Genomic DNA, 27,555 nt, shown 5'->3' with positions numbered 1-27,555 from the left:
CAGTAACAATTGTTCAGCTTACAAATGTATTTACTGATCTGATATTATAATACAGGGTGTCCAAAAAAAAGACAAGCCTTAGGGACAGGGTTCTTACACCAAAACAAGGGAAAAATCTAGTAAATATGAGCTCTGAACGCTACGAGCTCTTGTATCTTCAATACTATGACAAAGATCTCTTCTACTTCAACGACTTCGGGAGATCGCTTTCCGTGTTTTGGGAAGAGGTAGTATAAACCAAACCAAGGAAAAAGTCCATTAAATATGGGAATTGAAATTCATACCTTAAGACTACGAGCACTTGTTTACCTTCGGTAGTGTGAAACACATCCCCTTCGGCTGAACAAGTCGTAAGGTATGCTTTGAAAGACCAAGTTGACGACACTTTTTATCTTGTTTTCGTCCTTACTTTCTCCTCCCAAAATATGGAAAGCAAAGATCTTAAAATACAAGAAATATATTACATAGTATCAAACATGAAAAGATGCTCTTAGCTTTTGCGGTATACATTTTAGAGCCGATGTTTATTAAACATCCTTCTTGTTTTGGCGTAAGGGAACTATAATATGCCAATGTTTTTTTTTTTTTTTGGGGGGGGGGGGGCACCCTTCAAATGCTAATCATATTAATGTCCCCTTGGTATAGGCGCAAAACAATTTCATAATAACATTGGAGCCTCACAGACGCACAAAAACAGATCCCAGATGGGCTTTGAACGTCCCTCGCCTTGTTTTATACTTAAGTAATGTTAGAACAGAATAAGAGATTAGGTCAGTCATTATTTCCTCGATCATTCATAAATGGGAGAGCAAAAGCTGCGATAAAATGTGCGAACTGTCAGTGGTAGATTCGTGGATAGGCGGGAAGTCTTTTGGTGCTAATTTCGTCCTAATCGCTCTGTTATCTATCTTTAAAAGCTAAAACATGATATCGATAGCCGTGGCGCTGTAAAAGGAAGCTGAAAGAACAGCAGCCCTTGTCAAGTGACGTATTTTCAATCCAGTTTGAATTGCAGCACTGTTTCCTTAGAAGGTCAAATAGACTTCCCTACCCGCCTGGCTCCCGTTAAGCGTTAACGATCCGCTGTCCCACGACGGCGCAGAACGCGACTGAAAGCCGCACAGTGTTTCCCAGAGGCGCCGACCCTTCGTTAGTGGTGGCCCGCAATCTGGCATGTGAATCTGGCAGCTTGCTCCAAGCCGGTGGCCAATAAAAGCATTTCACCTCCAAACTGACGGCTGCTCAGCGTGAAACCTCGTGGATGGCCCATATCCCCCGCGTAACACCCATGGTTCAGGGTCGCCACCTCTGGACTCTGAGAAGTAGCTGTTGCTACCGAAGTGACTGACCTGTAGACATTTTAGGATCTTCGTCTGTTATGCGTTTTGTCAGTCGCTGAGGGCTGTAAGAAAACGATTAAAAGCATCGTTACAGAGCAAACACATCATTAACACTGGATTGGTGCTAATAACAGTGCAGCATTTTCGTGTGGAGGAACACACACAGGAAAAAAATAAAATATTTTGACGTGCTGAAAATTTGCTACGAATCTTGTGGTGAGTAAAAACGTGTTAAAAAAGTTGTGCGACTCTAAGATTTTCAAATTCATTGCATCAGTCTATATAACACCTATGTTCTGATATCGGAATAAGAGGTTTCGTACTTAGCGTAATCTTTGTGTTAGGTGTAGTTGTTTGTGACCATTATTTGAAACACATGAAATGTATTCGCAGTTGCGAATATGTACGACCATCAGTTGTATAAGGTTACGATGACAATGAAAAATTGCGACTGACCGGGACTCGAACCCAGATTTCCCTTGTATCGCGGGCTATCGCCTTAACATCAGGCTATGCACTATTCACGGCCAGACCCAATGTTCCATTGTCGTCAGCCATGTGTCTACAACGGGTACGTTCGTTATGCATATTCCCATACAGAAGACACACTTAAATTGAAAGCCCTACTCCTGAGCAACACACTCTCTGCAATATCGTGTTATCTTAAACTGCTATGTTTTAAAACTCTGAATTATAATATTGGAATCCTTTTTCTAAATTTGTTACGATAATATAAAATAGTAAACGAGAATTGGTAACTTCATTCGGAGAGGCTGCCGTATTGTTACAGAACGCAGGAATCGGCTGCAGATGTAGCAATCGGCATACTCTTAGTTAATACAGTTACCGTAATGTTAACGCCGACGTTTATACATCTTAATATTCGCATTCTTCATGACAATTCACTTGGCTATGCGTACAGATCTGGGCCAGCTGTCTACTTACCACATTCTATTTCAGTTCATTAGTTTTACGTGACCTACGTGACCTTTGTCGATCCTTGGTCGTGAACTGTCGCCCTGATTGAACAGGAAACACGGTTCAAGTAACAGCGATTCTAACAAAGAGAAACAGTAAGTAAAAGGGCGTGACAAAAGATTACTGTAGACAGTAAGTGGAACACAGAATAACCGTTCAGCCTCTGCTCATTAGCTGGCGCTCTGATCTTCGGCAGGTTTCCAGGTAATCCATTCTATTATTTAAGACCCCATCTATGTTTCAGGTAGTTCATGAGTACACAAATTTCTGTGAGGTCCTCTTGCGATAAAGCAGAATTGTTCGGTAACACCGTGGCTTGTTTCCCGTAGTTACAAACATACTTTGTTGGAAACAGAAAGAGCATCGGCAATTTGGAAGTAAACTTTGGAGACAGATTGATTACCGATAAAAGTGCGGATAATGGTTTAAGTAACCTGGTGAATCTACGGTTGTTACCTGTTCGTCCTTGTCATACGACGTCTCAGGAGTGGGACGGTTGCGGTACAGTTAATCGGTTGTCCTACAGTGGACGATTTTTCCTCTGTTCAAAATGTGTGAATGAACATGATTAGCTCTTCTCAGTGTTAGTTTCTCGCATCAAGGATGCGATTTGAGAGATCGGCATCTCTGCAGTCCACTGTGAAGTGTATGGAGAGACCGCCGTTTCTAGTATACCACATACTACGGCTTCTTTCCGACCCATTCGCGAGGAGGGCAGGATGGATGATTGCTTCCATGCCCTAGTTTGCGGTCATCACAGAATCGATAAGTCCGACGTTGTTTGAATGTCTTCAATACTGGTTTTTGAAGTTTCGTAAGTAGGCTATCGCGATATAGTAGGCATCTATCTTCAAGCGTTTGTCGTGTATTTGATAGGCGCCATACGCTTTGGAGCAGTAATTTACGAGTAATATTTCAGTGTGTTTTTACCAAATGATTACAAAGTGCAGCTACCTACGGAGGTCCAGTATGGGCTGTATTTATCATCGAAACTTTGGAGATATGCTAAAGGGTTAAAATGCAAAACTGATTTACGCTAGAAAAAATTGGTCCCAGTTTTTGCCACCAGATGTAAACCTGGCGTTGTACAGCTTCTCTGGTGCTTTTATTGAACAAATTATGTAAGTGGCGATCAATAATAAAATCAACATTGTACCTTTATCATATATTTGATCTTTTCTGCCTACATACGGAAACATTTCTGTAGGTCTTTGTTGCATTCACAGCACCAAATTTGTGCCTGGTGGTCGAAACTGGAACTAACTTTTTTCTCAGCGTAAATCGGTTCCGTATTAACGCAGTAAAGTATCAACAAAGTTTATCTGCCATACGATTACTACAGCCCACACTGGACCTCTATGACCAGCTGCACTTTAATTGTAACCATCTGGAAGATTGATTGCACTACCGCAGCAGTCTCCCAATGAACAGAAATATGAGGTAAGTAACGGAACGGGTACCTCTTGTTTACAGTTAAATAAAAAAAGGAAAGAATAGTGTGATGGTAGCGCAAAAGCTCATCATAATAGCTGATGGTTCGTGTATGATAAAGTTCTTCAGTCTTTATCGCTTTCGTAATAGCTTGCCACTGTTGGCATGTTTCTTAAATCAAAAGTTCACAGAGCCTTAAAAGAATCTCACCTACAACATTGTCTTGCACGATGTTCCAATAGTAAAATTATGTTCTGTTTAAAAGAATTCCCGCAATCTGCTGCGAAGAAGTTTGTGACCTTTGCAGTAACAGTTTCTCTTTCGTGGTTTACGGCAGGTCAGTTGCAAACGTAGCAGTTGTAACGAGTGTCGCAAGTGTCTGACACGACGAACGGAAAGTTGCCGACTGCTGCAAGGTTGCGCGAACGCCTGCGTGAACTTGATTCGCATTCCGCGCGCGTCTTTCGGCGAAGGGCCCAGGAACTTGGTTACGCAATGGGCCGGCGAGAGCCGGATCCCGCGAGCACGCGCTCCAGCCGCCGGCGGTCCGTTCACTTTAATTCCAAGAATAGGCGTCGCTACCTGCCTAATGACTGGAAGGCGCGGCGCCGGCGTCGCAGCCGTCGTCTGCGTCTGCGGCGGCGACGTCTTGAGCGTATGCCAAGACGGGCGGGCGTCGCGACGGAGGCGGGCGTCGGGCGCGCCGCGGCGCGGCAGGGAACTAGGTCAGTGCTCTCTATCGTCTGGCCGCGGACCCCCAGCGGACCGCGCAAGCTCGCTGACATTTGGGACCGGCCGGGCCATAAAACGCGTCTCTCACTACGCCGGCTGACCGCGGCCAAGTTTAAACCCGGCGCTGGAATGCTGCACCTCGCGGCACGTCGCTGCCTTCGCTTGGCAACAAGTATTTAACCTGAAAATCTGCAATGCTGCTTACTGCTTCTCGTTTAATACATCATTTGTACTCCACAAGCCAACGCACGACTCGTGGCAAAGAAAACGAAGTCTGTAAAAATCGTTTCCTACATTCTGCCCCATTCGTAAATTGTGTGCGGATTGAGAGGTCCCAGACATCACTCCCCCCCCCTCCGGCCCTCTTTGGTCGCGTCACCCCCTCCAATTCCTTCTTGGCACAGGTGCCATTCCAATTCATATCACTGTAGGTATTGATAATGTTAAAAACCTACAGGAACTACCAAAGGTTTGTGTACTCCCACGAGTCAGGTAACTCTGTCATTCCATGCTTCGGAAAAATACTGAGCTATCTACTTTCGATGGATGCACCTCTTCGAGGGGATGTTGCAGTTACGTTTCTAAGATACATCCATCAGCCTGCAGTTGACTGTTAGTATGCTGATTTGTTTAGCGCCGACAGATTCAATAATGGACATTGGAAATTTTAACACATACCAGAGCATGATACCTGCAACCAAGACTAGCTTCTTGCTTGCTCCGAAGTAACAACCAGATCGATTGACAGCTAACGGGCGAGTGAGTGCGTTAACCGGTGGCGTAGTTGCTGGCACGCGAAGGTGGGCTGTGAGAGCGGGTTTTATTTTGGGCGGCGCGCCGCTACTTTGTGGTTTACCTCCGAGAGGGTGGAGCCTGGCAGTATGAAGGCTTCTCCGCTCGCGGTGCGTCTCTCGGCCACGGGCTCCGCGCATTGCGGTGCACGGCTTCGAGTTACACGTTGGTTTCCGGCTCGCCAATCTGCGCGCCGAGGCACGCCCTGGCGCAATCCTCAGTGCGGTATCAAGTTGCCGCTGTGTATCAAGCGGCCACCGTCGCCCCAGTCCTTGTACTTTCATTATCTCGTAAGTTGCGGCCGTTGTCGTTGTGGTACGCCTTCAACACCTGCATCTACTTATGTGTATTCAGCAAGCATCTGTGCAGTGCATGGCTGATGGTACCTTGGAACATAATGTCGTCCCACGCTAAGACCATTGCGCAAGAAGAGTGGCGCGTTGTCAGAAAAGAGCACACGTTCCTGGGTTCCTGTGGGCACAGTACAAATAATACGTGCATCACTGTGTGCGACTCAATGGCATGGCAAGTGGAAACGTACACCAAAGCCGAAGAACGCGATATTTCGATTCTGGTGGGCGTAAAGAATTGCACACAGATTCAGCGTGAAATCGTATAGATTTGTGGACCAAGTGCAGTATCACATCCTGTGTCAACGATGTCAATGGTGCCAACGATTTGATTAGGCTGCTCATATGTGGGTGACGCTGGTGGGGAAGTCCAAATCGTGAACCATGCGGTTCCCTTTTTTTCCCGGAAGCTGACAGAACATCCGAACGGAAGGAGCTTTTTCGAAAAAGAGGGTGTTCACACAGCGGTTCTCGAATGGCTCCCTGATCAAGAAGCGGATTTCCGTTATTGAAGAACTGAACGGTTGGTATAATGTTGTTTAGAGACTTGGTGACTGTGTTCCAAAGTAGTGTCATGTATCTGTGTCACTTTGAAATGTAATGCAGCATTCAGTGAAAGTTGCGTGGCAGCGGTGTGCGCATGCGCGTATGTGAGAGGGCTATATCTGCGAAGGTGTCCTGTTAACTACCGTAGGGAATATTTGTCAGCAGTTAATTGCAACAAACACATACGCTCAAATCAGTGAAGGTACTTCTTGCCCACTGTATACTTAGCTATACAGAAGCTGTTCGAACCTTTTAGCACCATATTGTATGAATAATGACGGTTAATAGCAAGATGTGCGGTTTGAGAATGGACGTGTTAGCACGAAACCTGTAACCATTAGAGCTGAATTTTATATCGGTGCACCTGAGACGGCATGAGGGGAGAAAAGAGACTTGTCGTTATGGCTTCGTATGTACTTTCTATCCTATTCTCACAACCAAGTGTGATGTACATGATGGTGGCAGCAGAATTATAGCACATCTTTACTCGAATACTGGTTCTACGGGTTCTTTAAATGTACGTAACGGAGTTTTGCGAGAACAACGCCACATTTATCCAATGAATCTCATTTAAGTTTCCCCGAACATCTCCGTTAATTTTTTTCGTGGGCGTTACAGAATAGTTATGATCCTAGCAGCACGTTCGATGAATTCTTAGGAAACCTGTTATCATCCCTGCTTAATACGCATTCGTAACACCGAAGTAATACTCTAAGAATTTGTCGCATTAGCGTTTTGGCTGCGAATTAGTTTAAGATGCCCTGCATTTTCCCAGAACTCTTCCAACAAATTTAACTGTGTCATTCGCTTTCATTGCAAAGAATGAAATGATTATTCTCACCTTCCCTATGTGTTTCGTTCACTGATTTCGTCTTCAAAGTGTTGTAAACACGATCGGTTTTACTTCATTCGATGGCCTTGCATCAAGTCTGACCACATTTGCTTGAAGTATAATAGGGACAAACCTACTGAGAACTTTACAGTCCGTAAAGTATTTCCTGTGTAGCATAAACAGTAATAGTTATAGTATAATTGTAGGCATGTGAAAGAGCAACATGCGTTAGTTATACTGCACTTGTCAACTATAGCAACTTACAACCTTTTCAGAATCTATTTATTTTTGATCCAGCAGCCATTATGAATTAACACTAAGGAATTACAGGTGGCTTAGGCCAGAGCATCTCACTTGCAAGCAGAAGATCCGGGTTCGAGTCCCGGTCCGGCACCAATTCTCAAGTATCCCCATATTTTTAATCAGTACCCGCTCCCAGCCAATGTCTGTAAATTTGTGTGTGTGTGTGTGTGTGTGTGTGTGTGTGTGTGTGTGTGTGTGTGTGTGTGTGTGTGTCAGAATCGTTATTCTGTCTGACCGTACCACACGGAACTACAAATTGATCCTGCGGAGCATATGATGTCACATGCGTTTGTGGTAGTCTGCGGGCTAAAGTTGTGCGTATCCAAACGCAATCGCATTCTCTCCCACGCTCCAAAGCCCCTGAGAAGAAATATGTTATCGGAACGGCCTGTCAGTGTTTGCGCTGGGCGGTTGTTTAGGTGGCGAGGCGACGGTCCGGGCAAACACTTGCCGCGGCGCCTATGAACCTAGTGCGAACCTCTCCCACAGCGCAGCTCTTACAGCCTGACGCACCACTACTGTTGGCAACACTGGATTCACCACCTCAACTGTGCGGTTTCATATCATTTTCTACTTATTACAGAAGTTCTCGTTTACGTTTACACTCGGTAGTAGGTACAACTGGTTTTATTAATGTTCTCTGTCATGTATCTGTTGGGAACTGAGATGGGGCAAATGCTGTCTGGTTTCGTGCTCCATTCACATGTTAATCAATAATGAGCAAGACTGCGCTCCCGGTTACAAATAGAGGTAATCGTTTCATTGTATAAAGTTGACAATCAATTATCTCTAGACATGTCATTGTCTGAAATGAAATGCTGTGTCGATGGGCTTCACATTGCTTAACAGGAAGCCACCAGACGCTACACTTAACCATCGATTTACATAGAGGTTCCCTAGGTTTCCTGACAAGTAGAGACAGATTCGTGTCGGTTGAAGAAGTGTGAAGGAGAGTGAAAAAGTGAATATTTTACGATGTTATATAATGGTTTAATGTTTTCGGAAGAGAACTGGAGTTTTAATCAGTGTATACAATTTTTTTCTCAGAAAAGGTTAATTGCTCTTACTTCCTTGCCTTACTGAACAATGTTTATAATAACAAAATAAACACTTTCCTTCCGCCCTTAATTTTAAGTTGAACAGAATCGCTTCATTTTTTATTGCAGCCGAATGATAGAGTGACTTCCACCTGTACATCATGATTGGAAGTTCTCGCTCTCCTTGTCCAAAAACCTATAAATGAAATACTTTCCAATAATAATAAAAATAATACTGTCTTTTGAGTATAATTTTAATTTCAACATAAACACACAGTGTATTGCACTTACAATGTCTGAGGGCAAAAATTGTGATAATAGACTGAAATAAGTGTAGTTCACTCTTTACAATTTATCATATACGTTAAATTATAGCGATGCTTAAAACCAAACCTCCAGATGTCAATGAGTCAGATAGGTACCAAACACCGTACCTATCAACACAACTGTACTCCATAGGCGAAAGCAGGCTGCCAAAAGAACACTGCTACAAACTCCGAAACGTCCTTTTACATTTCAGAAAAATGTTCTCCCGCACAATTTCACGCGTAAACTGTTAAAAAAATAGTTATCAGTGGATGTCGAACGCGGGACCTTTAGTACGACGATATGACGCTCCACCAACTCACTCAGTAGAGATCTTTACATTAACAGCTCACATATATGCTTTTTCTGTACTCCGTAGTTTTGGTGTTACTTTTAATTACCGTTTACACATGTTGTAATGGACGACAGCACACAGCGTGAACTAAATCGATCTTTTACTTAAAGTTTGGACTGATCTGAGTGTCTGACATCTGGAGGTTTGGGTGTTAGAGAAATTCAAAATAAACTTGATATTACTAACAAGTATTAGTGTGTGCATCTCAGATATTTGGTCTGTCATCAATAACTTTATTGGAATTCGTCCCGTTCAGTGTTTGTCTCGCCAGTAGATAATCTGATACATACTGTCATTTCACCGCGTCCTCGCAGCGTAACAAATAGCTGCCTTATCTGATTGGAATCGCCTGCCACTGTTGGCCTTGTGCTTACTGTTTACTCTAAACAAAAAACACTGCTCTACTCAGCGGTTTAGAGCCCCGAAGGTCTACGGAGGTGGAAATTCTATTCTAAATCTTAATTCGTGGCACATTGCTCAACTTATTTTAAGACATCTTTGGGTAGTGTAGGTGACTACGAAATGATGCACGGTAGTGAAGAGTTTTGGCTTCCCAAGTTTTCAGGCTCAGTATTCTGGCGATGTCACTCGTCGTCGTTATTGGGTTACTGGTGTACTGACAGCAAAATAGTTGACTTCAACGACGAGAATGAGATAGAGGTGGCACGTCGTCGAAGCATTGTGCCACACACGCAGGAAATAGCATCCGGCTGTACTCCCGCGAAGACTTGTCAGTAATTAAGAGGTTATGTATCACTTGTTTCTGAACTGAAAACGAAGCGCGTCGAGGAAGTAGTTAGACGCAATAGAGAAGTAGCATAACGACGGTTGTGGTGGTAGACTTCATCGTCGTCTGCCGAGAACATACTCGTGTCTGACGAGCACTTACGGGCAACTCGAGTAGCGGAGACGGGGCGTACAGAGCGAATGGGGCTGCACGGCTGTAAGGCGCCGGGGTTATGTATCGGAATGTCGACTTGGCTGTATTGGAACTTCCTGAATCGTCTCGCCGCCGTCCCCGACGCAGCCACGTCTATTTCTAGCGGCCGGCAGCCGGGCGGACCGCGCCGGGGTCTCGAGACAAGGTCGTCTCTAGGACTAGGATACACTGCACCCGCCAGGTCACACGTTTCTAGACGCTCCGCCCGCCCCACATCCGGCATCCTCTCCGTCTGCACTCGTCGTATCGTTAGCGCCGGTCTAATTCTGTGCCGCTATACGCAGCGTGTAAACACGGACCGACCCTGTTCCCGCCGGTACTGCGTTTTTCGCCTTCCACAGGTGGTAGTATGGTTATCCGAGACAATTTACGAGGCAACAGTGCGTACAATTTCAAATACTGAGCAGCTTATATATTCAGAAGTCTTGACACTTAGCGGAGCGTATTTGGAGAACGTATAAAATGCACAGGGAGTTTCAAAATTCATGTTACACACTTCTAGAGGTTGTAGAGGCAGCTTTATCTATTAAGTTTTATATAGGAATCCGTGTCCCGAAACGTCATCCAACGGTGCTACAGAGCATGAAACTTACAGGCGCTGGCGCCTGTGAATGTATGTAGATACAAGGGGACTCAGTGAGGTTATAAACGTTCTAGGATGGTGGAGAAGGATAAATGTATCAGTTGGAGGTAAGGGTCCCGGTTCCGGAAACGAACGAGTCGAGAGTTGTAAGCGAAAACATTTTTGATACTTCAGACAGTGGAGTACATGTGTTGGTACTGCTGTTGCTAAGATTGTAGGGCAGGCAACCTTCAGATGTGGTAGTATAGACCAAAACAAAAAAAGTCCAGTAAGTATGTTCTCTAAAATGCATCCCTTAGGAGCTACGACCACTAGTTCAGTAGTAGAGATGTTTCGCAGTAGCGAAGATGATCGAGTACTCTAGCTCCTCAGGTATGCTTTTTAGAGCATACATTTACTGGACGTTTTTTTTATGAAAGTTACCTACCCTACAAGTGTAACAACATTGCCAGTACACGTATTTCCCTGGAGACAGTATCAGAACAATTTACGCTTATAACTTCAGACTCGTTCGTTTCCGGTACAGGGAACCTTACCTCAGGTTGATACATTTATCCTTCTCCATGTTTGTGACGTCATCACGAAATCTCTCTGAATACATACATTACAGGTGCTGGCGCTTGTAACTTTGACGCTCTGTAGTGTCGTTGGATGATGATTCCTGACATGGCTTCCGATCTAAAATCTTCAGAAGTGGTACGTGATTGTGAAACAGTCTGCATAGTACAACAGAGAGAACATTGCAAAGAGTGTAGTGGAAAGCCGTTATAAATTTCCCCTCCAAAAGACTTGGGTTGTACATTTGTGGCATAACAGCTGTTCGTTTTTAACCGTCTCAGTAGCGTTCTTTTCACTTGGAAAGAGTAGGAAACAGTACAATGGTGCAAGGGAAGTAGTGAAGGCGGGGCAGGGGTCGCGTTCGGATAGCTGTGTCAATATCCCACTTGCCCTCGAAACGGAAAGGTCCCAGGTTAGAGTCCCTCTCCGCCACACAGTTTCATACTGCCAGGAAGATAAAAAGGAACTCACTTAGCCTAGGTCTAACGCAACTGAAACACTACAATCTGGAATATTTGAACGGCATATTGGGGAAAAACTTAGGACTTTTTTTTTTGTGTGTCTTCATTGCGAACCTAATACGGTCTCCAATAAGAGACTTCGTGTCCTACATTGCTTTGAATTTGGAATAGGAGATACAGAATAGTCAGATTAGTCAACCCATTGTGGAACGAGAGAGACCAATGCATTTCCTGGAATTGACGACATAAGCGTGCGTGCTTCCATCTGTAACTTCCGACAAGATAACCCCGTTACATCTCACAGTGACTAAACCAGTTGTTTGAATGAATCAGACCTATATAAAACACTAAAAATGGTGATCGCCGTTTTAAGCAACCATCACTTTTGCAAGCACCATCAGCAGTGGTATTACTATCAGACCTCCCAATGACTATGGCTTGTGGCTACGATCCGCAGGCGGGATTACTTGATAGTGCGTGACGAGATGAAGCAAAAGCGGACGGTTAGAAGCCTAAAGGAGGCCGGAAGTGACCCCCTCCCCCTATGGCGCACTATCGAAGACACGCTGTTGTGCCACGTTGTTCCACGTGGCAGTTGCGTCCCCCGTGAAGGCTGTCTCCCGTGCCGCGCTACTCCACGTGGCAATTGCGCTCGCATCTGACTCGGAGCCGCTCGCGCCCGGTACAGACAGAAATACTCGGGCGTCTCCGGCGCTCGCTCGCTGAATGAATGAGCCGGCCGGCGCAGCCGTAGCCGCTGCCGCTACACCCTGTGCCAAACACATCGTCCCAGCTGTCACGCGTTTCTCGCGGTCTCCACGTGGCCGCGCCGCGGCGGCGTTTAAAGAGCCGGCCTGATCCGCCAGTCACGCCGCCAGATTGTATTCCCGGTGTACGGTTTCACTTCACAGAAGGCCACTGTAACAGGTGGACGATCTCGCGCCCTGCGCCGCGCCGCGCTCCGACGGAAACACCAGCCGCCACGGCAAATTAACCTTTTTTATCCTTTCTCGGAATTACGAAAATAAGACACCTGTTTTTGTGACAATGCCGACTCTGAGCTCTGAGTGTCGTTAGCGTCTTGTAACCGATAACTGCTGAGAGAGAGAGAGAGAGAGAGAGAGAGAGAGAGAGAGAGAGAGAGAGAGAGAGAGGGTGGGGTGGGGTTCGTTTAAATTTCATCCGTAGATCATCTCGTTAACGGTGATGGCAAGGTGCTAGAACATGGCGACCTCGAGGAAAATTGTCATCCCAATAAAGGATGGACTGAGTTTACTATTTGATGGCAATACGAAGTGATACAACCGCCCTCGACCTGTGGGCGTAGCTATTCAACTAAACGTACGTTTACAATAGTGGTCCCTTTTTCTCAAATGCTAGAACACAGATGACTATCTTCAAGTTTCGCAGTCCTGTCGTTCTCAGTTGCGTGTAATGTTACGGTATGATGATAATTTTTTACTTTTGAACTGCCTCAGAATGTAAACTAAATAGCATAATAAAAAAATATGTACATCTTCCAGGTCGCTGAAGATATCTTGCGAAGAAAAAGCGAAACGCGTGTGGCCCGAAAATTTTCTTTCAATTGTAATTAGGCGGACGGCCCAAAAGTAAAAATTATCAATGTGCCGTAACAGATGGCTGTATTGAAAAAATATCGACAGACATACCATTAGTTTCTGTTCCCAAACGAAAGTATGATAAAACGTTAGTCCTGGTAGGCAGCATGACACATGCTGCTTTCATACGAAAGCAAACAGCACTGTGTGGTTAGCAAACAGTTTGTTGTGTGTTGCTCACAAGTTAAAAGCTGTCACTTGCTGTTAAAAAGTAACAATCAGCCCTCTTCGCCATCGTATGGAGAAACATAATCAGATGCACAAAGTACATGGAGGAAGTTAAAAGATAAAAATGAGATGTTTATTTTTTGTCTTCGAGAAAAAAATGCTGTTAATGGCAATTATGGTCGCATGTTAAGTTGGTTAACTGAACAATTCATAGACGGAATAATTTATCACTACAAACATACCCATGTTTAGCCGTTACTTCATATTGTATTAAATATATGAAGAATCGGCGTAACGTATCTGAGACAATGAGAAATCATGAATGAAAGTGAAGATGCTGGACTAGTCCGGTAACTTCCTGCTCATTTAATGACACAAGTGGACTTCAGAGGTAGGGAATGTGCTAATTGTGATACGGATTATGTAATTCAGCTGTACCGACAGCGTTTTACGGCACAGAGTGTAAAAATCTTGAACAAAAGTATACGTGCGTCGTCCAATAAACGTGATCTTCAGTTAGCGTCAGGTGGCAGTAGAAAGTCTGCAAGCCTAGCACTGTGCCTATCACGCTTCTTTAACAGGATTCGTGACTGAAATTTCCCGTACTGTATCTCACAGATTAGCTGTGTTGTGGCACTTACGAATCACGAATTCTTAGGTGAGCGCGCTTTCGTGTGTAGCACTGTTACCACCGGTAACGGCACACAAGAGTTTGAGCAAGCTCTGTAAATTCTGGTGGGCGCCAACTCCTTGACCCTTGCAGTACCGGTGAGGGGGTGGGGGCGGGAAAGACTCGAGTATGTTATGCCTACCTTTTGAAAATATTGTAGTCTAGTCATTTTAAACTATAAATTATGAAAAAGTTATTAATTCATATACCAGGTTTTATTAATGTTTTAAATTTTTCAGGTAAACTTAACCAAGAAAGTTTAGGCCTCGGTGGTAGATGTCACGCTCCCCAGTCAGCCATGTTCAATATTTTCATATTTTGGACCTTAAACATAAACATTTAATTAAGAAGTGTATTGCGAAAAAGTGTCAATAGCGAAATTTGCATTTGTTAAATTTGTTGTGGTCGTAAAGTACCTGACGGTTGGTAGCAGCCCACACGTTATTGTGCGTGCGCTGAAACATATTATCAGCGTCTGGGCTCTCCTTACACAAAATACCTCTCCAAAAAGTATTTTTTAATATATCAGCAACAATTACCGAATTTATATATTTTAAATTTTTTAGGTGGTCATAAAGCACCTCCAACCCCCTTGGTAATGCTTGTTTCGGAAAATGTGATATTTCTGTGGTTAGTTTTATTTAGTTCCTCATCCGATGAAGAACGAAAGTCAAGCATATTTTCAGACCAGTTTTGGAGTATCGTGTATATATATATATGTGTGTGTAATTACAAAACGTTAGCTTTCCGTGTGAGTGAAACGATTGTAATATACTACAGTCATTGGTAGAAATCTAGACAACGTAGCAAAGCTTCTACAGAATCTCTTTCCAAGAGTGATTTTCGATTCTTGTAACATTAGCGTGACTCGTGCGTTCGACTTGAACGTCATAAGCACAACATTGCATCCTCTCCCTTTCACACACTAAAAACGCTCACCAGTTAGTCACTTCTGATGAAGCAAATACTGTCATCTGTAAAGCTGTCAAAAATGCATTAGTAGGGAACCAGAAACTCAGCTACTACTCTATCTCGCAGCCAACTTTGATCAAAAATGCAAAAATAAAGTCAGTCAAAGGATTTACCTACTCGTTTTTACATCAGCAGACTTAAACAGAGCTATTTAGTGCTTACGATATTGTACCTTGTGTTCCGAATTGACACCCACTGTCGCATAGCAGGCAAAATATGTTCCCGAAACGGGTTACTTTTGTTCGGTTTGTTCTGAAGGAGGAGGACTAAAGATGGAGTGGAAAAAGGTAAGCTTGAGATATGAGGAACCCGAGGATGTAGGTTATAGCCAATTCTTGCTTACCCTAGTTTGTATTTTGACCCTTTTGGAAACATCCAGTGCGCTTGCGTGTGTTTTTTTTTTTTTTTTTTTTTTTTTTTTTTTTTTTTTTCGTGTAACGCCAGCCGGCAGGACTGCCTGATGTGCGGAGGACGGCACATACAGCCGCCGGATGCGGTAATTGTACGTCGCGACGAGACTGCCGCATGTAAAAACACGCGACAGGCGGGGAATGTCGCCCGATATAGTAACGCGCTGCCTCTCGCTAACCAGAGCTGCGGCGGCAACTCTGGCCAATGTCAAGGCCTCCTTCACTGGTGCTGATGCGGCCGCGTCTGTGGGCTTTACGGAAGGCCGTGCGAGGCACTGATTGATGGACTCTGTCTTCTTCGCGATGATACGGAGCTCTGGCTACGGTATGGAATGTGTATCGTGCACCACATAAAGTTCAGCGCACGGCGACTTTTCGTATTTCAGTCAGTGAAGGACCTTGAAGAAATTGGTTACCGTAACCAATGATGATGTTGTATACAACCTGAATGAAATTGTCACACTGCAGTGGAACGTGCGTTGATGCGAAACTTCCTGTCAGGTTATAACTGTGCGTCGGACCGAAATTCGAGCTCGGGACTTTCGCCTTTCGGGGGCAAGTGATCTACCGACTGAGCTACCGAAGCACTACTCACGACCTGTCCTCACAGCGTGAATTTCGTCAGTACCTAGTCTCCCACTCCCCAAACTTCAAGGGAGTTCCCATGCGAAACTTAGAACACTAGCACTCCGCTACATAGTGAAGATTCCATTCTGAAAACATCCCCTAGGCTGTGGGTAAGTCATGTCTCCACAGTATACTCTCTTCCAGGGGTGCTAGTCTTGCAAGTTAACGCAGGAGAACTTCTGTAATGTTCGGTAGGTAGGAAACATACGGCGGAAGTAAAGCAGTGAGGACGGGTCGTGAGCAGTATTTGGGTAGCTCAGTCTCGATCCGGCACTCGGTTTTAATCTACTGCAAAGTTTGATGTACGTAACTTGCCTTACTGTGCCCAGTAGAAAAATAGGTGATAAAACTGTTTGCATTTGTCAGTAACATTTCATTTGTTATCTTCTAATTAAAAATTGCGACTGTAATATCAACATTGCTATCAATTTCGTCTTTTCATTTTGCTTGAACAGACTATTGTTTTCAGTCTGAAGATTGGTTTGATGCAGATCTATACGCTATGCGATAATTACAAACCATTTCTGCTTAACTACCCCAACGTATACCCGTATGAAAGTACATACTGTAGGCAGGCCTCGCTCTCCCGTCCGGAAATTAAACTCCCCCAACCCCCACCTCGCCCAGATCCAGCCAATTGCCCTATTGACAGTACCTTGGTCTCCAGCATATAACCATTCAGCCCAAATCTTCTTTTAGTGAAATTGCGCCAGATTTGCCAGTTGTATTTAGTAACTCCTCATTAGTTATTCGATCTAATCTTAAGCATTCTCCTACATCATCACATTTCGAATTCGATCTACCCATCTAATCTTCAGCATTCTCCTACATCATCACATTTCGAAAGCCTCTACTCTCTCCTTATCTAACTGGCCCATCGTCAAAGTTTCACTTCCGTGCAAGCCAACACCCGAGACAGATACTTGCAGAAAAGACATACTAAAACATTGATACTAGATGTTAAGAAATATGTTTTGCAGGTATGTGCTTCCCTTGCGATTGCTACTCTGCATCTCATATCCTCTTACTTCGTCCATCGTCACTTATTTTGCACAAGTGATGTAACTCCTTTCTTTATAATAATAATATAATAATAATAAATACGGTTGTATCTTCCAGTACGTAAAATAACTGTAGTCTTGCAGAGCTCCGTAATGATTTATTCATTTTAGTAGTAGTAGAAAGGTGCGTTTCAATTCAAATCCGTGTATTTTGAAAAAGCACTTTGTATTCATTCAGAATCCTTACCGCAGTTTGCGTTTGTGTTTCAGCGTTCTCTGTGGGGCGCGTAAACTTCTCTTCCGCGGAATGTTAGATGTCCCTGTACATCATTGAAGTCATATAATTAGCAAGTCATCACAGCGCTGACATCAGCGCTTTGCGCGGAAGCTGCTGCACGGGAAACGGCTGTCTGCCTTTGTGCAGTGCGGTGATGTAACCATCCTCACTTCGTTTCGCCTGACATTCCCTTCCTCGTTTGATAACCGCCTCGTGACCGTTTTATTGCTGTAGCTGCAAGTCTTGCAGTTAGTTCCACACTCGGAATTTTGCCTCACCTATTATCATTCACTACGAAAATGTTTTCGCAAGAGACAGCTAACTCGAAGTAGGTGTCATGGTTTCTTATTATACATTTCAGCCTTACTTTTATTATACATTTCGGCCTTAAATGCCTCATTCAACATAATTACCGCTTTAGACTTGTTACGAAGTTACCCTCAGGTGATCCATTTAACAAGAAAGGAAAATGCATAGTAAAATGCTACACATCTGAATTACAAATCAACTTTTGTACCCAACAAAATGTGCTTGACTAACGTTACGAGGTTATTAGGTAACCGAATCGAACCGGGGAGGTACTTCGTGTAAACATTCTGCGATCTAATGCGGACATAGACTTTATCAGTATATACAGAATTCCCCGTAAAGTCAGGTTTTCATTATTATTATTATTATTATTATTATTGAAGAACGTCCGTTATGGTTCGATCTGGGAATGTAGTTTGGCATACATAATTAGCATTCAGAATCCGTAATGCTTCGATTTATGTTATTGATCATATTGCAGTGACACGAATTTGGGACCGTTATTCCCCATCCTTGTTCGTCGAAAACGTAAACCGCTACTTGGCGCGAACAAGCGCATGCGACAGCTAAAGTGGAGAAACATTTGTACAGTTTACAGTTGTTCTGTGCGCGATATGCAGAGTTGTCCGTGTGGTTCGGCGCGATAAGGGCGGCAGCTGCGAAGACAAGCAGGTAAGGTAGGCGGGCCAGCCGCGGCGCCGGAGAAGGGCGGGGGAGAGCCTTGTAAGGCCTCGCTTTTTGTGCTGTGCGATGAGTCAGTCACTGGGAGCACGGGGACAATAGCAACTCCGACACACACACACACACACACACACACACACACACACACACACACACAGTTATCATAATCCAGTCGAGACCGGTGTGTTCATTTTCTCCCCGTGACTCTCCACGGATTGTTACTGACACGTTTGTTGATCCCATCTCCGCAAACTTTCGCCAGATATTTCTCTCCCTCGATGCATCTGCTGGTCGCTTCTTCGGCTGCAAGTGGCATAGAGTTAGGATTGTAGATAACGGTCGCAATGTTGGCGTATGTCTGCTAGATGTCTGGGTTTGCTGCATCCTTTCCTTATGAGTACTGGTTAGAATTGCCGCCGCAAGAATGCTAGCGTAAGGTGATTTCGGGTGAACCGCCGGAAGAACCAGAAGTGCCGTGTTAAGCGCAATGTTCGTGAAACGAACACTTAACGTGTGGTGCTTTTTATTTTTCCCTTCTCTGTGTCAAAAATGTCTTAGTTGAAACCTTACGATATTCATGCGTTATATGAGTACTATATGTAACATGTAAGCTCCGCAAAGTAAAGAACTTTTTCGAAAGTCATGATAGTGTTTGTACCCTGAAAGCCAATAATCGCATACAAAATTTGAATAGTTAATTTCAGTTGTCACGTATTGAATTACACCACATTGTTAGAAAGCTATGCTTCATCTCGGGCCCCTGCCGCGGGCCTCACGAGACTGCTGGCACATGCAAAGGCCTTGATTCAGTTTGGTCTGTAGGGTCACCCATTGGATTCGGCCGAGCGGTTTCTTTACGAAAACACGTAACCATTACACCTAATACTGTTGCTGTTCACTTAGTCTACCTCGTGTAAGCCTCTTAGGATCCGCATAACTACTGCAATCTACATACATTTGAACTTACTTTCGGCCTTGTTCTCCTTGTACGATTTTTACTCCCCCCCCCCCCCCCCCCGCTCTCTCTCTCTCTCTCTCTCTCTCTCTCTCTCTCTCTCTCTCTCTCTCTCTCTCTCTCTCTCTCTCACACACACACACACACACACACACACACACACACACACACACACACAGTCATTCCTCTCCATTACAAAATTGGTGATCTGATCTACTAGACTATGCTTTAGACTGGCTCTGTACGTTCTTCTTATTGCAGTTTCCACAAAAATGAGTTCCAAGTACAAAATATTGTCGGCAGTCATTAACAGAGTGTAACAATCAGGCGTAATACTGATTTGATTGCAATGAAAGTATGATTCTTGTACAACCATGACTATACATAGTAACTGACGAAGGGAACCATTACTGGATGAAATTTCGCAATATCTTCGTTCTTAAATTTTTGAGAACATTCCATCTTCAGCAGCTGACGTTCGTGGAGCCAGAACCCCTGCTTTACAGTGTCTCCGCCTACCATCATTGTACAGGTGGTTGAAGACATATTCTATTAACTGTTTATTAATTACACTGTAGGAAATATTGTAACCAACCACAAGGTTCTTTGAAATGATTTTATTCTACCCTTACTAATTTCGTGCCCGAGCCCGTCGTCAGATGGTTCAGTTAATTGATCAGTATGGATTGTAAAAGAAAGTCAAACCTCTGTCTTACAATATGTAAAGGAGCGCTTTTCAGGAAGACACAAATGTAAAACTTGCAAAGAAGTCAACACTACTACCTGACGATGTGCCCATTCCCGAAACTAGTAATGAAATCATTTTAAAAGACGCTTGGTGCTGGTGGCAGTACTTCCTTCAGTGTAATTTACGATAACAGCTGCGGTGTTCTCCACCCAAATGAAAAAAATGTGTTTACTGTTCGTCTTGCACATTTTCAAAACCTGTTAAACACCCCATTACAAACCCATAGCTGTTCTGGAGGGTTGAGTATGTGTCGAAAGAAAATTTATCTCTTTACTGGTTTGCTTCAGGCTGCACTTTTCGCGCTGCCACCATGCCGGTCCAGCCATACTTGACAGTCAGCTACGGCGCATGACACACCTGTAGGATGCTTGCTCCTCGTATCTGCTGCTGCTGCTGCTGTTGCCGCCGCCGCCGCTCCCCTCCCCTCTCTCGGGACATCTCCATGGAGTCGTGGTTGGGAGAGCGGGGGTGGGGGGAGATGGACGGGGCATTGGATGGGAGGATGGACCGGAAAGGGAAGTGACGTATGTGTGAGGCACAGCGTGACGCATCGGAGGAAACAATTTCCCCGATTCGCCTGCATCGCTCGTCTTCTTCCGGTCGGTTGCTGTGTGAGTGAGACAGACAGAGGAGGGAGGGAGGAGCCGGCGAGGCAGCAGACAGCTAGCCAGCCACCTGTGAGCGCTGGCTGCCCGCCTGTAGCCGGCGCGGTGCGGCAGTACGTGCGCGCGCCGCGCATCCGCCGTCTCGTCGCCTTCCACGGCCGGCGCTGCCGACGCGGCTGGCGGATACGCATTATCCGGTGCCGGACAAAGTGCTTTGTGCAGCTGCCGCCGCCGCCGCCGCTGCTTACTCGTCAGCCGACGATTGGTTTTGCTAGATTTCGGCGTGGCTCTGACACCTTCAGAATTGGAAACCCCTCCCCCGACGGTCTTTAAATAAGCGAGACGAACAGTAGCGAAAAAATTTCGCTACTCTACACCATTCGCCCCCCTTACTTAACTTGCATTTATCGCGAAGCTGTCGCCCAGCGCAAAGTCCCAAGCTACTGGAAAAACGTGTAAGTGGCTTCAAAATATGAGAAGGGTAAAAGAACGGACCTGCAAAATTACAGACCAATATCTCTAACATTTTCTCAGTTCGAATATAATAAATTTTCTTCGGACCGGGAAGGCGTCGAAGTTGAGTGACTGTAGGAGGATACAAGATGACTTTGACAAAATTTCTAGTTTGTGTGATGAATGACAGCTAGCTCTATATGCAGAACAATGTAAATTAACGCGGATGAGTAGGAAAAAGAAACTCGTAAATTTCAGGTACAGCATTAGTAGTGTCCTGCTTCACAGAGTCTTAGTTTAAATACCTGGACGTAACTTCACACAGCGGTATGGATTGGAACGAGCATGTGAGAATTGTGGTAGGAAAGGTGAATAGTCTACTTAGGTTTACTGGCGCAATTTTAGGAAAATGTGGTTAATCTGTAAAGAAGACCGCATGTAAGATGCTGTTGCGACCTGTCTTGAGTACTGATTGAGTGTCTGGGTTCCATACCAGGTCGGATAAAAGGAACACATCGAAGCAGTTCAGAGGCGGTCTGCTAGATTTGCTATCGGTAGGTCCGAAGAAGACGTTAGTGTTACGGAGAGGCTTTGGGAACTCAAATGAGAATTCCTGGAGGAAAGGCGACATTCTTTACGAGAAACGCTGTTCAGAAAATTTCGAGAACAGGTATTTGAAGCCGATTGCCTAACGATTCTACAGTCGGCAACATACATTGCGCGTAAGGACCACGAAGATACGAGAAATAGTGGCTCATTTGGAGTCATAAAGATAATCGTTTTCCCCTCGCTCTATTTGCGGGTTGAACAAGAAGGCAAATTACTAGTAGTGGTATATAGTACTCTCCGCCACGTGCTCTATGGCGGCTTGTGGAGTACCTACGTAGATTTAGGTATCTGAATTTCTTTCGGTAACTGTTTCATTGGTCAGTTATTTTATACCTCATGGTCTCACAAAACTCGTGCCTCTTATGGGAAACAAAAACAATGTTAAGGTGGATTACGTAAGATGAAGCTCAGGCTGTACTGGGATGCATAGGATAACAAATGACTAAATCCCACAAAGGATGAAAATTCATAGGAATGTCTGTGACGACGTTCAACAAAAACAGCAGATGTGGTTTGGCCATGTGAATAGGACGAATGAAGGTAAGAGACCAAATTGGATACTACGATGGATACTATCCCAGCGGAAGGAAAGCGGCCGCCCGCGACGCAAATGGCGAAATAACGTGGAGGAGGCAGTGGAAGCAAGGAATATGAACGTTGAGGGAAGCGTAGTCAGGTGTATCGGCTGGCAAAGGAGGATCATTCCAACTGGTAGTAACAATGGATAAACCAGCATTAGTGAGCATATAAGTCTTCAATGGACGAAACAAGTGCAGAGGAACATATAGTACCGGAACGTTTTTCCACCGGCAGGTGATTAGGTCACAGGTAATTAGTTAATTGTTTAGGAAATAATGATAAAAATTGACAAGGTGCGAGTAGGCTCTGAGGGTTCCATACAAATTTAAAGACGGATGTAGACAGTTAACCCATCCTGGAATACAGAATCTCGACGATTTCCGACATTAATACTGACAACATATCGGTCACAGGAATTCGAAGACTTCCGAAAATATTTTAATTTTAACTTTGAAGTCGGATAACAAATAAAATATACAACTTGTTTGAAAATATCATGTAAATAAGGGTCGTTTAGTTAGCTGCGTGATGGACCATAAAGATGACGTAAAATGCAGAACATTAAAATGGTTAAACAATGACAAATATTTCAGGATTACGTTTTGTAAACAAAGTTTGTATTTAGTGAAGAACAATACACAGCAATGTGGGAATCCTTGTGATTAAAGGTAAAAGTTCCATTACAATTAATGTGATGTTAGAACATGAAAACACAAACGATAAATTAAAGAAGTTGTAGGACAAGTTAATCTGTTTCTGTGACAAGTGAGCGCATAGTATAGAAACAGGGTTTAAGAATAATTTAAGTACTGAATTTTTTTTTACCGAATAATACAAAATGACAAAGTAGTCATTAACAGGAAGAGCGCTCCGTTAGGTAATTGCAGTAGCTTACGTAAAAAGCGTTCACTGTGAATAACCTCAGGTAATGTTACGCCTGCTTGTTAGTTTCTTGCGCTTTGCGACGGCACGTTAACGGAAGCAATGGTAGATCACTGTTGTTACGTCTGTTACTGGTGTCAGTGAAGTGTGAGCTGTTCCCTAAGTACACGTACAAGTGCTCATGATTTATCAACTCCGTGTAAACAGTGTCTTGTGACTCAGATGACATGGTTTTTTGATTCATGGCTGTGAACTGATAACGAAATCTGTCTCGAAAAAGTAGTATTGTAAAATAATTTTCTGTGTAAACTACTAGAAATTAAACATTTTTAGCCTGTAAAAGAGGAAAGAAGATGCGGTTTAACGTCACGTCGATGTCATTTTTAGTGGATGGACAATACAGGGAAAGGAAATCGACGACACACTTCTCAAAGGAACCATCTCGATATCCGCCTAAAGTTGATTAGCTAGATCACGAAAAACAAAATTTTGTGATCAGACGTGGTTTTTATCGTCACTAATTCCGAATTCTAGTCTAGTGTGTCTCCCAGTAAGCTACTGCGCTCGACGCTCGCGCTTGAGGCCCCCTATATTTGTGTTGCGAATCAAGAACTTAACGCAAACAAAGACGAGAATACTTCTTAGTGTTTCATTTCTTAGTTACATAGTTCTCGTGTCTAAGATTTCGGAAACAGTTTATAAGCGTAACTCTAATTAGTCATACCGTTCAAGATACTTCTGCTTCAGATTATGACTTTCCTCTGGCGCCAAAGGCAACGTTGTCAGAGAGTAGTCACGTGACGTAGCATCAGAAAAATGAGCTAGGTATTAATTATACGTAAATATAACAAAGGTTGTAGAGTTTCACCTATATTAACAATGAGTGCTGTTCGCATAAAATACCCCAAATCTCTCTTTTGCCTGGTACTGTAACTGTAGCTTCTAATGCTGCGTGAAAAGGTAGAGAAAAAAATTACGTAAACTGCAGACATTAACAATCTAAAACTGATAAGTAGAAAAGTTATTTCAGTTTCAAGCAGTATTAAAGGAAAAGGCATCGTGCACTAGAGACGCAGTGTTGACAAAGAATCGAAATCAAATATTTGATGTCGAATGGGCACGGTGTTACTGGGTGTGCTGTCCGTTCTCCTTTCGCACCGTAATTCTAGCCCGACGAGATGTCCATTTCCCACATTTACGGATGACAGTCCCACTCACAAGTGACACACTCCACCTTGGTCCCGACAGTCACCACCTCACGCTGAAAAGGGACGAAAAGACAAGTTTTAAGTCAAAGATGAGGTGAGCTGAAAGTGTGAAGAATTTGATCCAGTATTAAAGGAAGATGGTAACTACTGTTTCTTGGTATTCATTTGCAGTGGGGGCAGCAACTGAATAAGAAAAAAACATGTTCATACTTGGTGACTTAACTGTATGAGACACTCTGTCCGCCATAACACAGACATTTCCGTCAGCAAGCGTGGTTGCAAGGAAAAGAAAAAAAAAAAAAACAAAAAAAAAACGGTGAAGTTAGAACCATCATGACGGGTCAGTGGATTCATAACTTCCCTTGCCTTAGATCCAATGTTTCGTCGAAGACCTTGAGGTATTTTGTTGTTGAAAATCAGGCGGAATAACTAAAACAGGTAACAGTTTTGGTGCTTTGATTTTCGTTGTGAATCACGGTTTCACGGGGTTACAGTTTCCCGTAGCCTTCCTAATATGTGCAGTAAGCTTCCCGTAAAGCTGTCGGCGTTGTAGGTCGATTCCGCCCGCCAATTCACGGGATGTCGGTAGCGGAGTAATGGAGCGTCGCGGGCAGCCGATATTGCAACAGGCAGTGCGGAAATGGCGTATGGGAAGAGTGCACGGCCGTGCATTGTGCAAGCGCGCAACCTTGCGGCAGGCTCGGCGCCGCTCGTCCCGCTCTCAAATGAATGAGCGCCGTCCGCAAGGACAGATAGCATTCAACAGGCTGCACAGTGCCGCGCTCCCATTCACCGGCCGCTGCACCGCACTCCATTGACACGATCCCACGTAATCCTCCTGCGTCGCTGCGTAGTGCGTAATGTGTGGCCGCCAATCGCCTGCCCGCGAGGGACTGCGATTTGGGTAACTCAGCGAAACACAGTCCACTCTCGATAGTTCGAAGGTCAACAAAACGTTCCAGTAATTTAAGAGCTCGATTTTGTCAGAGCAAGATGGAATCTGCACAAAGAAAAGCAGAAAGCAAAATGAAGTTCCTTTTTTAACATTTCAGACAAAAATTACAAAACAAATTTTCGAGAATACGGAAGAAAACCACAGTTTCATTCATCCACTCATCACTTGCGTTGAAACCATCAGTGCCAGACGAAAGAGGAATAACAAGTAATCTTTGAAGCCTATAACGTCCGAAAAGTATGTTTCGTCCTCCACGTTAAGCTATTTTAATAACTATTTTTCAGGACCCGACGAGTCTCAACGCTGATCCGTGTCCTCCCTCATTATATTTTTTCAGCAGTTTACCTTCCTCCTGCAGGTTTGTCGACAGCGTCAGTGATAGTCGCAAAACCACTCTACTTCTTTCGCCGTTCCACGGCAATACTTTGCTTGTATTCTGCGAAATTGGAGTACTTGCACACATCCAGTGAAATCACACAATCGTCAAAGTTGCGCGGAAGTTCGTTTTTATTTAAATGTCAACCACTTCATGACCTTTGTCCAATATCAAGCCATCCACACGAGTCCTACCATAACTCCATGTGGGCGTTACGTGAATGGACTAAAGTCCGAAACTGATCGCCATTTAAATAAAAACAGCCTTTTGTGCAGCTTCGATGGTTTCATAATTTCATTGAAACATCGTAAAGCTGCTGCCTATTGCCATCCATTGCCATCCAGAAAGTTGGTAGTGAGTAAACTTCTACACGCGGTGAAACAATTGGAATAACTGAGGATTCGATATCTGATAAATTCGGATTACATTGTTTGTGGGGCAGTCTGTCACGACAATCGCGAATCGCGTAGGTTTACCGAGGTTTTTTCGAAGTAGTTATGTTATCGAGAAATCAGATTTATCGAAGTTGGCGTGATTGGTCATCGCTTTGTAGGAAACTCACTTCATGCTCGCATATTTGGTTGTATCTGGTAACGACTCCTTGCAAGAGAAGTGGATTTTATATAATACTTTCGTGGTGTGGCACTTATCAGAATAAGCTTTACTTGTATTTTTTAAATTTAAAGTATTATTTGACGGCTTAGCCATACAGCAAATTTTAATATTGGTATTGGATTCTGAACTTCATTCCAGTGCATGCAGAGGATGTATATTGCAACGACTTATTTAAAAACTATACATATGGCCGAGACCGAGCTCGAATGCAAGAGCCATGCACTACGAGCCAGCGACTCTTTGACACTACAGAAATTGTCATCATCTTGATGATTAAAACTGTGGTACGAGTAAGGCATCTTGGATTCCGTGTGACCTACCTAGATATCTACTGTGAAATAAACAATACAACGAATTTTATTAGCAGAACGAAGTTTGCCAACCGTGTTATGTTCTTACGAATTTATTTTCTAAAATATCAGAGGTACTCACTGTTTTGTGAGACATTCTCGGCCCTCTGTTCTTGTGCTTACAAGAAAAGTCTAGCTTTCCTACAAATTGTTTGCAAATCATCTGATCTATATTCTAGATACGAACACAGCCACAACCTGTCAACGTTTAGACGTAGATACATTTCAGATTCAGCGTTCTTTAGTAAAATTTTGTGATAATAATTGTATTACATCCAGTCAACATTAAGCCTAGATTACTAAACTCCACGAAAATTTGAGATTTTAGTATTGCATAAAACAAGACATTTTAATTTGCTATGTAGCATACCATTGGAGAGCAAATATGTAATTCACTTAAACGTAACCTGATTATGACTTCCTTTGACTAAATTTGTAGTAGTAGAATTTTCGATGGTTTAGTAACAATGTAACATTCCCTCCCACCCCCACCCGCCTTTCAGTGTTTCAAAACCAGCGCACTACTTGCTGCAGAGTAAAATATTCATTTCTGGATATTTCAGTCAAACTCAGTTCGTCGGAGCAGAGGTGCGAAAGTAATCTAGTTTATAGTCTTTCAGAAAACGATTCACACATTCTTCTCTGGCCACTAAGTTCCGGGAGCTGCAAAATACCTCCTGTCGTCGTGGACTTCGCGCCGCGTTGAAATACCCTTGCTGTTCGCGCATAATGCTGTTAGTTCTGGCTCGCGCCGTCGTCAAATATTATTACCATGTCATTATGCCGAAAATTAGCAGGCAGCGTCACTGGACATTTTAAATATCGCTGATTTCACGTGGCCGCGATGTTGCGTCGGGCAGCTGCCGGGCGCGAGCCGGATGCAGGCCTCGCGTATGTAGATGCCGGCCGCCATATGAGGCGAAAGTGGTCCGCCGGATTCAC

The 27,555-nt window shown here is 43.9% G+C and overlaps 1 protein-coding gene across 2 annotated transcripts in view; it reads left to right on the top strand.

Annotated features, from left to right (window-relative positions):
• Window positions 1-27,555, top strand: part of LOC126278886 (probetacellulin-like) — a 408,506-nt gene that overhangs the window by 332,465 nt on the left and 48,486 nt on the right. The window lies entirely within an intron of this gene.

This window comes from Schistocerca gregaria, chromosome 1 (genome assembly GCF_023897955.1).
Source record: "Schistocerca gregaria isolate iqSchGreg1 chromosome 1, iqSchGreg1.2, whole genome shotgun sequence".
Taxonomy (NCBI): Eukaryota; Metazoa; Arthropoda; class Insecta; order Orthoptera; family Acrididae; genus Schistocerca; species Schistocerca gregaria.
Note: the sequence above shows the minus strand (reverse complement) of the source record. Positions and strands in the feature narration are given on the sequence as shown.